At 40.3% G+C, this 10,480-nt stretch overlaps 1 non-coding gene and 1 pseudogene across 1 annotated transcript; one reads left to right on the plus strand and one right to left on the minus strand.

The window, feature by feature from the left end:
- LOC112094470 overlaps window positions 1–5,839 on the minus strand; it is a 12,157-nt pseudogene extending 6,318 nt beyond the window's left edge.
- Window positions 5,433–5,539, plus strand: LOC112094486. The gene has a single exon (XR_002903561.1). It is a non-coding gene; the product is annotated as a small nucleolar RNA R71 (small nucleolar RNA).
- Window positions 5,840–10,480: the final 4,641 nt, after the last annotated feature.

Here is a 10,480-nt window from a genome sequence, read left to right on the forward strand (position 1 = left end):
AGATAAATGAAAGTTCAAAAGTTGTTTTCTCTACTCTCTTGACTCACCAAAAATCAAGCACTTAAACTCGAGAATTTTCTCAGCTGACATGCATTAACATCCATCTTACCACAAGGTTTAGCACGTGCAAAAAGAAACTCTAGAAGTCATTTCTTGGTAACCAAGACAGCGAAAAAAATCGACTCAAACCAATCATTTTGAAATCATACTCAGACAACTTTGCAAAAATTTTAACCCAAATATCAACGTGACAAAAATCACTCTTACGCATGAATATGCTCACCACCCCCAGCCAAAATCAGACAGTGTCCTCAGTATCAAAAATTATGAAAAATAGAGAAAGAAGACACCTGGACAATGAGCTTTCCACTTATGAGCACAGCCTAAGCTTCCTGATATGATTCTCCAAAAACACACATAAAAAAATGCAAAGAAAAACAAAAAAAATCAAAATATGGTACAGAAGATGTGAGCAAACTACTCAGGGCTGGTAAACGGGGTCGTCCAGAATAATCTCTTCAACCTAGTTCACCCGCTCTAAGTAATTTTTCAGACGCTGGCCATTTACTTTAAATATTCTCCCATCGGTCGGGTCGGGTCTTCAACCTCGACAGCACCATTGGGAAAAACGCGTTTCACTACGAACGGGCCAGTCCACCGCGACCTCAACTTACCGGGGTGGAGATACAAACGGGAATCATAGAGATGAACCCACTGATTCAGCTCGAAATTCTTCCTCAGGATCTGCTTATCATAAGCCGCTTTCACTTTTGCCTTGTAGATCCTAGAATTATCATAGGCATCGTTCCTTAACTCCTCGATTTCAAAAAGCTGGAGCTTCCGATTGACACCTGCAGCGCTGAGATCGAAGTTGAGGGCCTTGGTAGCCCAATAAGCCTTATGTTCGAGCTCTACAGGTAGATGACAGGCTTTTCCAAAGATAAGCCTGTAGGGAGACATCCCAAGTTGGGTTTTGTAAGCAGTGCGGTATGCCCAAAGTGCGTCCGGAAGGCGCAGAGACCAATCCTTGCGATCGGGATTAACCGTCTTTTCTAGAATTTGCTTAATCTCCCTATTGGCCAACTCAGCTTGGCCATTTGTCTGTGGGTGATAGGCATTTGCCAAGTTGGGTTTTGTAAGCAGTGCGGTATGCCCAAAGTGCGTCCGGAAGGCGCAGAGACCAATCCTTGCGATCGGGATTAACCGTCTTTTCTAGAATTTGCTTAATCTCCCTATTGGCCAACTCAGCTTGGCCATTTGTCTGTGGGTGATAGGCAGTTGAAACTTTATGAACCACACCGTACTTACGCATCAGAGCCTCAAAAGAACGGTTGCAGAAATGGGTGCCTTGATCACTGATGATGGCACGCGGCGTTCCAAATCGAGATAACACATTTTCCTTTAAGAACTTTACAACAGTAATGTTATCGTTGTTCCGGCACGCCACGGCTTCTACCCATTTAGACACGTAATCCACAGCGAGGAATATGTGGAGGAATCCATAAGAAGGTGGAAATGGTCCCATAAAGTCTATCCCCCAGCAATCGAATATTTCTATTACGAGAATCGGGTTCAAAGGCATCATATGGCGACGGGACAAAGCACCTAACTTTTGGCACCTCTCACAGGAACGGTAAAAGTCATTGGTGTTCTTGAATAAAGTGGGCCAATAGAGACCACACTGCAAGATTTTTGCGGCGGTCTTCTTCACAGAAAAATGACCGCCACATGCATCGTTGTGGCAAAAGTTCAGGATACTAGACACTTCATTATCCGGAATGCATCGTCTCATGATCTGGTCGGGGCAGTACTTAAAAAGATATGGGTCATCCCAATAAAAGTTACGAACCTCGACCAGAAACTTCCTCTTGTCTTGTGCACCCCAGGTAGATAGAATCTCGCCCGTCACCAAGTAGTTAACAATGTTCGCATACCATGGCATTTTAGTGACGGCGAAGAGATGTTCATCGGGGAAGTCATCTCTAATAGCAGGAATTTCGACGGATTCATTAAATTCAAGACGAGATAAGTGGTCTGCCACCATATTTTTGACTCCCTTCTTGTCCTTGATTGTCAAGTTAAATTCCTGCAGGAGAAAGATCCACCTAATTAAACGCGCGTTAGCATCCTTTTTGGAGAGAAGGTACTTAAAGGCGGCATGATCTATGAAGATGGTGATAGGTGAACCAATCAGATATGCATGGAACTTATCGATAGCAAATACTACAGCAAGCAACTCTTTTTCAGCAGTAGAGTAGTTCATTTGAGCACTATTTAGAGTACGGCTTGCGTAGTAGACAACGAAAGGCTTCCCTTCCCTCCGTTGACCAAGAACGGCCCCCACAGCGTAGTTACTTGCGTCACACATGATCTCGAAAGGTAAGCTCCAATCTGGTGACTGCATAATAGGGGCAGAAGTCAGTTTTACGATGAGTGTTCGGAATGCATCCTCACACTCTTATGTCCAGTTGAACACAGCATCTTTTACTAGGAGGTTACTTAGCGGTCTCGCTATAGATGAAAAGTTCTGAATGAACCTCCTGTAGAATCCGGCGTGCCCCAGAAAAGATCAGACATCTTTAACGGCATTGGGGGTGGGCAGGTTAGAAATGAGTTCAACCTTAGAGCGGTTGACCTCGATTCCTCTTTCAGAAATAATGTGCCCAAGAACTATGCCGGATGACACCATGAAATGACACTTCTCCCAATTGAGCACGAGACCCTTCTCTTCACATCTTTGTAGAACGGCTTCCAAGTTGAGAAGGCACGTGTTGAATGAATCTCCGAAGACTGTCAAATCATCCATGAACACTTCCATACATTTTTCGATCATATCGCTGAAAATGCTCATCATACACCTCTGAAATGTGGCAGGTGCATTACACAGTCCAAATGACATTCGCCGAAAGGCATAAGTGCCAAAAGGACATGTGAATGTTGTCTTATCCTGATCTTCTAATGCTATCTCTATCTGATAATATCCTGAATAGCCATCGAGAAAGCAATAGAAAGGATGACCTGCCACTCGTTCTAGGATTTGATCGATGAATGGAAGTGGAAAATGGTCTTTGCGAGTGGTGGCGTTAAGCTTGCGATAGTCGATACATATGCGCCAACCAGTCACGACCTTTGTGGGAACTAGAGCCCCTTTCTCATTTTCCACCACAGTGACCCCCGATTTCTTTGGCACTACCTGGGTCGGACTAACCCACTTGCTATCAGCAACAGGATAAATGATGCCAGCATCTAATAGCTTGAGAACCTCATTCTTCACCACTTCTTTCATTGTTGGATTCAATCTTCTTTGAGGATCTCTTCGCGGGTTAGCTCCTTCTTCCAAATGAATATGATGGGAGCAAATCAAAGGACTGATCCCTTTAATGTCAGCAATCGTCCAACCCAATGCAGATCTATGCTTTTGCAGCATGTTGATCAACCGCTGCTCTTGTGATGCATCGAGTTTGGAAGAAATGATAACAGGAAAGGTATCGCCGACTCCCAAAAATGCATGTTTCAATCCTTCAGGTAGTTGAGTAAGTTTCACTGTTGGGGTCTCTTCGATGGAAGGCTTTGGTTTCTCTCTCCCTTGCGGGAGTTCCTCGAAACAAAGTTGTTTAAACTTAATTCCTCTGTCCTGTTAGTTGTTGAAAATGGCAGAAATGTTAGCCAACTCACAAGGACCGGAACTTTCAGACTCAGAATTTTGGAGGAGGTTTTCAAGATCTTCAGAGTTGCTTTGTAGCAGAACCTCCTCCTCGACAAGTGTGTCGATCAAGAATGTTTGGTGACACTCGTCATCATCTTGTGGTTGTTTTACAATGTTGAAAACATTTACCTCGAGAGTCATATTTCCAAAAGAGATCTTCATTAGACCATTTCTACAATTAATTAGAGCATTTGCTGTCGCGAGGAATGGTCTTCCAAGGATGATCGGGATTTTTGACTCCACATCAACCACTGACTGAGTGTCCAAAACATCCACAGGATAGTAGAACTTATCAACTTGCAATAACACATCTTCCACTATTCCTCGTGGTCTCTTAATAGATCGATCGGCCAGTTGCAGAACCACAGATGTGGGCTTAATATCGCCAAGACCTAATTGCGAGTAGACTGAATAAGGCATGAGGTTAACACTCGATCCTAGGTCTAACAATGCTTGGCCGAATTCACGTGGCCCAATGGTGCAGGAAGTGGTGGGACAGCCAGGATCTTTGTACTTCAGCGGTGTCTTCTGCTCAATCACCGCACTCACTTGTTCTGTCAAGAATGCAGTCTTCTTGACATGGTGCTTTCTCTTTATAGTGCACAGATCCTTTATAACCTTGGCGTAGGCCGGCACTTGCTTGATCACATGTAGTAAGGGAAGATTGATCTTCAATTGTGTCAAGTGCTCCAGGATCTCACTTTGATTTTCCGGCATTTTTCCAGCAGGTCGGAGAGCTTGGGGAAAAGGCACCTTTACCGGAATTTTAGTTGGCTCTTCTTTCTCTTGAGCTGATTCTTCATTACTCAAAGTGGTAGTACTTGTTGATGGCGTGTCTGAATTCTTACCACTTCGAGTAGTGATGACGTTAACTTCCTTGATATTTTGTCCTTCAGAGTTGGAAGTTTGAGCCATGTTTTGTCCCCTCAAATTAGACTGGGCTTGTGATGGAAATCTACCGCGCTCTTGAACGGTTAAAGCTTCTGTCAGCTTTGTGATCTGACTTTTTATTTCCTTGTTCTCTTCCACCAGCTGCGTGAGCATTGAATCAACCCTTTGATTCGTCTTATTTTGCGCGTCCATAAAAGCTTTTAGGGTATCCCTTAGAGAATTCTCTTTCGGCTGCATGTTATTCTGAGGCGCAAAATATGTCCTTGGCGGTTGAGATTGTTGCTCTGATCTCCATTGCCCTCCAGATGATTGTGCTTGTTGGTTCGAATCTCGCCAACTAAAGTTCGGGTGGTTTTTCCAACTAGGATTATAAGATTCTGAGAAAGGTCCGTAAGGCTTCTTGTATGTGCCTAATGCATTGCACTGCTCCTCATATACCCCTCTCATTTCACTTAAAGTGTGGCAATCCTGAGTAAGATGGCCCATTCCACCACAAACTAAACAAGGCTCATGTGCCTCTGTCCTTGCCACCATGTAGGGTCCTTTACTATCTTTACTTTTGAGGGCCTCAATTTGCTTCGTTAAAGCTTCAACTTGGGCCTTGAGGTTGTCCTCTTCCCTTAATTGATAAACTCCAACTGGTCGGGACCTACTGGTGCTCTCAGTAGCACTCGGCCCAGTCCAAGTATGAGCTTTCTCAGCTAACTCATTCAGGTACTCGATAGCTTCGTCAGGATCCTTTTGGAGAAAATCCCCATTGCACATCATCTCGACAAATTGGCGCTCTCGGATTGTGAGTCCATCGTAGAAATAGCTTACGAGGCGCCAACTTTCATATCCATGGTGGGGACACAGATTTAACAGATCTTTAAAATGCTCCCAAGCTGGATAGAGCGTTTCGTTTTCCTTTTGAGCGAAATTTGAGATCTGTCGTTTCAAATTATTAGTCTTATGGTGTGGGAAATACTTGTTGAAGAATGTCATCGTCATTTCTTCCCACGTACCAATAGACTTGGGCCTAAGAGAATACAGCCAGCTTTTGGCCTTGTCCTTCAGAGAAAAAGGGAAAAACTTCAATCTGACGGTGTTTGCGGCCTCAGCACGGTTGTGAAAGGTGGCCACCACCTCTTCAAACTCCCGAATGTGTACATATGGATTCTCGTTCTCTAATCCGTGAAAGGTTGGGAGAAGTGCAATCATGCCCGGCTTGAAATCCGTAGGCGGTGCATTTGGCGGGAACATGATGCACGATGGGGTGGCCGTGCACGTTGGGTGCAGATAATCTTGCAACGTCCTCTCCTGAACTTCCTCGTGTTATGTCATTGCGAATAGATTTTGAAATGTGAATTCCAACGACGAGTGCGAAGACGGAGACGTAAAAGGCGAGTCGGATAGAATTTCACTAGGGGTTTCTAAATCTGGACGTTCAGCGAATCTCCCTAGCTCGTTTCTATACCGATGCGTTCACCCTAAGCGGCTCATTTTCTATTTTTATTTTTATTTTTTTTTGTTTTTTTTTTATTTTTAATCATAAAGAAAATAATTATATAGGAACATAAATTGTAACCACCGAGAGTGCTCCCAGGAAAGACTATAGCCTTTGGCTCAATGAATAGTCTCCTAGACAGAGCAACGTTCCCAGGAAAGATTGGTGGGGCGAGGCCCACTTAAGTACTAACTTTCTTAGACAAAACTCCCTCAGATTGTACTTTCCACGTAACCACACAATTATCCTCAAAATCAATTATTAAATTTTATTGAATAAATTATGAAATGTAATCTAATTAATGGAAACTATTCCTAAAGTCAAAAACCTAAATCTACCAAATTATGAAAATCCTAGATTAGGAATCTAAATTAGTCAATTAATTACCATCTTAATTATAATCCTAAAAATTAATGAAACTATAAAAGGAAATATTAAATTAGGCAACAATTAAAATATACAAATGAGAAAACAAAATAAAATCTTAATTTACCAAAAATAAAAGATTACAAAATCAAATCACAATTAATTCTAAAACACAAATCCTAAAAGTGTGATTTTTTTTTTTTTGGTAACAAGACTATGGAAAAAAAAAAATGAAGAACGTAAGAACTTTGCAAAGTAAGAAACAAATGAATACAGCAATCAAATCACAATTAGTTTTTTCAGACCGTAGCCCACTAATCACCTTTTAAACTGTTCACTCAACCAATTGGTCTTCCATTACGGCTCTGTTGATTCCTGTAATCCTTCACTGCCCACTGTAGGGCAGTTTAGGGGTTTACAATTAATGCCTGTAATGCAGACATCTCCCATCCCTAGACGCAACTTGTGATGTCAGGCTCCTTTCTGAAGAGTATTCCCCTCATCGTCTGCATTGCGTAGACCTCATGTCCTTCCTGGCAGTCGATGATTAATGCCCAAAAGTGATATTCACAAGCGGTCAATTGTAGCACAGAAGGGCGGTCGTATCCACAGAGAGATAATAAATTAGCAAGAATAACTAACAGAATAAGAGCGTTTGAGAAAAGTGAATTAACGAAAAATGAGAGTTTTTGAGATTTTTGTTGCAAATAAAATAAAAAGGAGAAAATCTGTATGAAGAAAACGGTAAGGTGTTGAGAATCCCTAATGTTTCGTTCACCAATTCAAGTTTTGATTCACAAAATAAAATAATCAAATAAATTAAATCTCTATGTTGGCTCAGAAAATATTATTATTACAAGTTATCTAAAATCGACAATATATCAATTTGACAATATTGCAGTAAAAGATAATTTGTAAAATAATTAGAATGGCAAAAGAATGCGTGACATAATTACATAAGAAAAGCGTGACTGAACTTATATAAAAATTGACACATAATATTTTGAAAAATAATAGAAAAATAGATGAGATTTAATTTATTCAGATGTTAAACTTTACAGCACAAGGAATCAAAACCTCAAATTGGGTCGCTCAACAGAAGTTCATCTCTAACCTCACCAAGAAAACTCTAGCCTATCTTGCAAAACATTCTCACAAGTTCTAGAGAGAAAATATGAGACTGACAGCAAGACGACAGAAAACTGAATATTAAAAGCTCCCAAAAACCTTAGGCTAACCCCTTTATTTATAGTGTTCAGAGGTTGCTTGTCAAATAAGGAAATAAATAGTAAAACTAGAAATTTACAAAAGAAAAGGAAACAAAATAAAATTACACATAAATTAGGAGAAATCATATATTTGATTTGGGATGAAATCCAGAAATTTCCTCTGATTTTTGGGGAAGGAATTCGGATTCAACACCAAGGGGACACGTGTCGCAACGTGATTGGAAGTGAGAAGGAAACGTGCCACGTGTCGTGGGCGGATTAGTTGGGCTGTACTGGCGCGGGCAAAGTGGAGGACAAGGTTTCACACCTGTCGCACGTGGAGAGAAGGCCAGCTGATGGCTGCAGACGCGGGACCCACGCTTCAGAGTTCTTGGACGCGCGGTGATGGCTCCGTGGAGGGAACGCGCCAACTGAGGGACGGGCATGCTGGGGACGCGCGCGAGATGGAGTGAGGATGGCAGGCGAGCTGGGGCCCACGCGGACTGACGCGACTTGGTCGGCTCAGCTGCTCGGCTCAAGCAGCTCGGCTTTCTCTCTGATGGCTTGGCTCCGGATGGTTGAAAATATGGCTTTCATGGCTTATTTTTGTGTGGCTTTTTACATTACTTTTTATATGTAAATAATTAAGCAAAAACTAGACAAATTCTAATTAAAAATATTATGAATAAAAATAATGGAATTGTTTAATTAAAGCTTAAATATTTTAATATTGTGTAAATCAAAAGCAATATTTAGGGTGCATTTTCATGCACTAATCACCTAGTTTTCGATTTTGGTCCGAAACTGAAAATTTTCATCATTTTAGGTTCCCACACATCTTCGATCACCTAATCAGCTTATTTTACAGATCTCATTCCTCCTATTCTTCATTACAACCAGATTTGGTTCAAATTCTCAAACTAAATTTCGACAGAGTTTCACTTAATCTTCGTGTTTCCCGAGCTAACCATTGCTCGTTTTATCCGTTATTTCAACCTTTAAACCACACATCAGAACTTTTCTCATTCTTTTTTATCCTCATAAGTTTTAGAGGTTCATCACTATTCTCACAAGAATCCTTCATAACCAAAAACGCTAACATAAAACCCTATAACTGAAAATTTATCCTCCGGACATTAGGTTTTTCGGTACCATTAATAACCATAAGCAAATCGTCATCCTTAGCAAAAAAATTTCCATGTTCTCTACTTTTCATGGACATGGAGCCATGGTGAAAAATGAGGAGAAAATTGAAATTTTACCTTAGAAGAGTGAAGAGCAAGCTCCGGTGACGCTAATTAATGGTAGTTTTCCGCCAATTTCGATTTGAACTTGTTTTACTCACTTTGGGAAATTTTTTCTCTCTCTCTCTTGGCTGAAAGTTCTCTGGTTCTTTTGCATGAAAATGGACATTTTTCTTGTATTTTTCCCTCATAAAAACATTCACCTAAGTGAAATTTTGACACTTTCTAGGGTCTTTTTTGTGAAAATATCAAAATATCTATTTGGCTTCTCCCCTAAGTTTTGGCTGGCCATATCCTCTTTTTTTAGGTGTCCTAATCTCATCCCTCTATCCACTTAATCACTTAAATATCAACCATTCATTTTTAATAACTATCTTATTTCAGTTCAGTTTAATTCCTATCTGGTGCGCGTTTTATCTGTGTTTTTTAGACAGTTGGTCAACTTTACTCAAGAGTGACCTATTGGTCGACTCTTTGTCAACAAATTTTGATTCGGTCAACCCTAATCAGTCAAAAATTCTAATTTTCTCGATTCGGCCTTCCGAACCCTTTTTTCATCCGTTCTTCGTTTCAATTGATTCTAAAACCATAGAATCGATGTTTTTCAATTCTTTTTCATTCCTCAAACTTAATATTCATGTGTTTGTCCTCTTGTGGGATTAACACAACATTCTGAGCTTCTTTCTTGATTACAGTCTGAAATTCGGTAATTGCATCGTAGTTCTAAAATTTATACTTTGCTATTCAATATCAATATCAACTAATACTTATCATAAAAGTATTCAATTTATAATACAAATAATTTTAGAAAATTTCATCTTATACAATAATTTTTTCGACAAATTTCCCGGTCATGACATACCTAAAGGCAGCCCTTTGTGTGATCTGGGCCGGCTGGAAAAGCCAACCCAGATTATATTACCTCTACCTCAATCAATGGGTAGAGGAGGCCCATTTTGGGCCTGGGCTTTGCATAAGCCCATGACTGCACCTGAAGGTGCAGTCACCTGTAGCAGCCTCATGGCTACTGTAGTTCTGCCATGGCCGACGTTCGGCAATGGCGCCCTTCCCTCGTTGACGACTATCACCAGCGACCGTATAGACGATCGCCAGTCAACCTTTTTTTTTAATAATTTGGAACTTTTTCAAAAAAAATAGTTGGAACTCTTCCAAAAATTCACATGATGATGATTCGTCCGCCATTGAAGAAAAATAAAATTAAATATAGATTCCTATTTTACAATTGATCTAATCAAAATAAAATAGCAAAAACTAATTCCATGGAATCAGAAAAATTTATGACCAATCCATTCGCATAATTCATAACCATCACACAAGAATTATACATCATATGCATAAGTGCCTACCCATTAAACATACATGAATTATCACATAATCAAACATCAAATTAGCATGAAATAAGGACCTCTTTGATACCAATTGTTGGTTTCTCAAACCAGATTTTCAAAAAATATTGTACGGAAGCGTGGTATCGATCAAATCACATAAATTAAAACTTAATGTGATCATTATTTCATGTTAATTTAACTATAAAGATATTAAAGAGAATAAGAAGAAT

Source organism: Morus notabilis, unplaced genomic scaffold (assembly GCF_000414095.1).
Source record: "Morus notabilis unplaced genomic scaffold, ASM41409v2 Scaffold78, whole genome shotgun sequence".
Taxonomy (NCBI): Eukaryota; Viridiplantae; Streptophyta; class Magnoliopsida; order Rosales; family Moraceae; genus Morus; species Morus notabilis.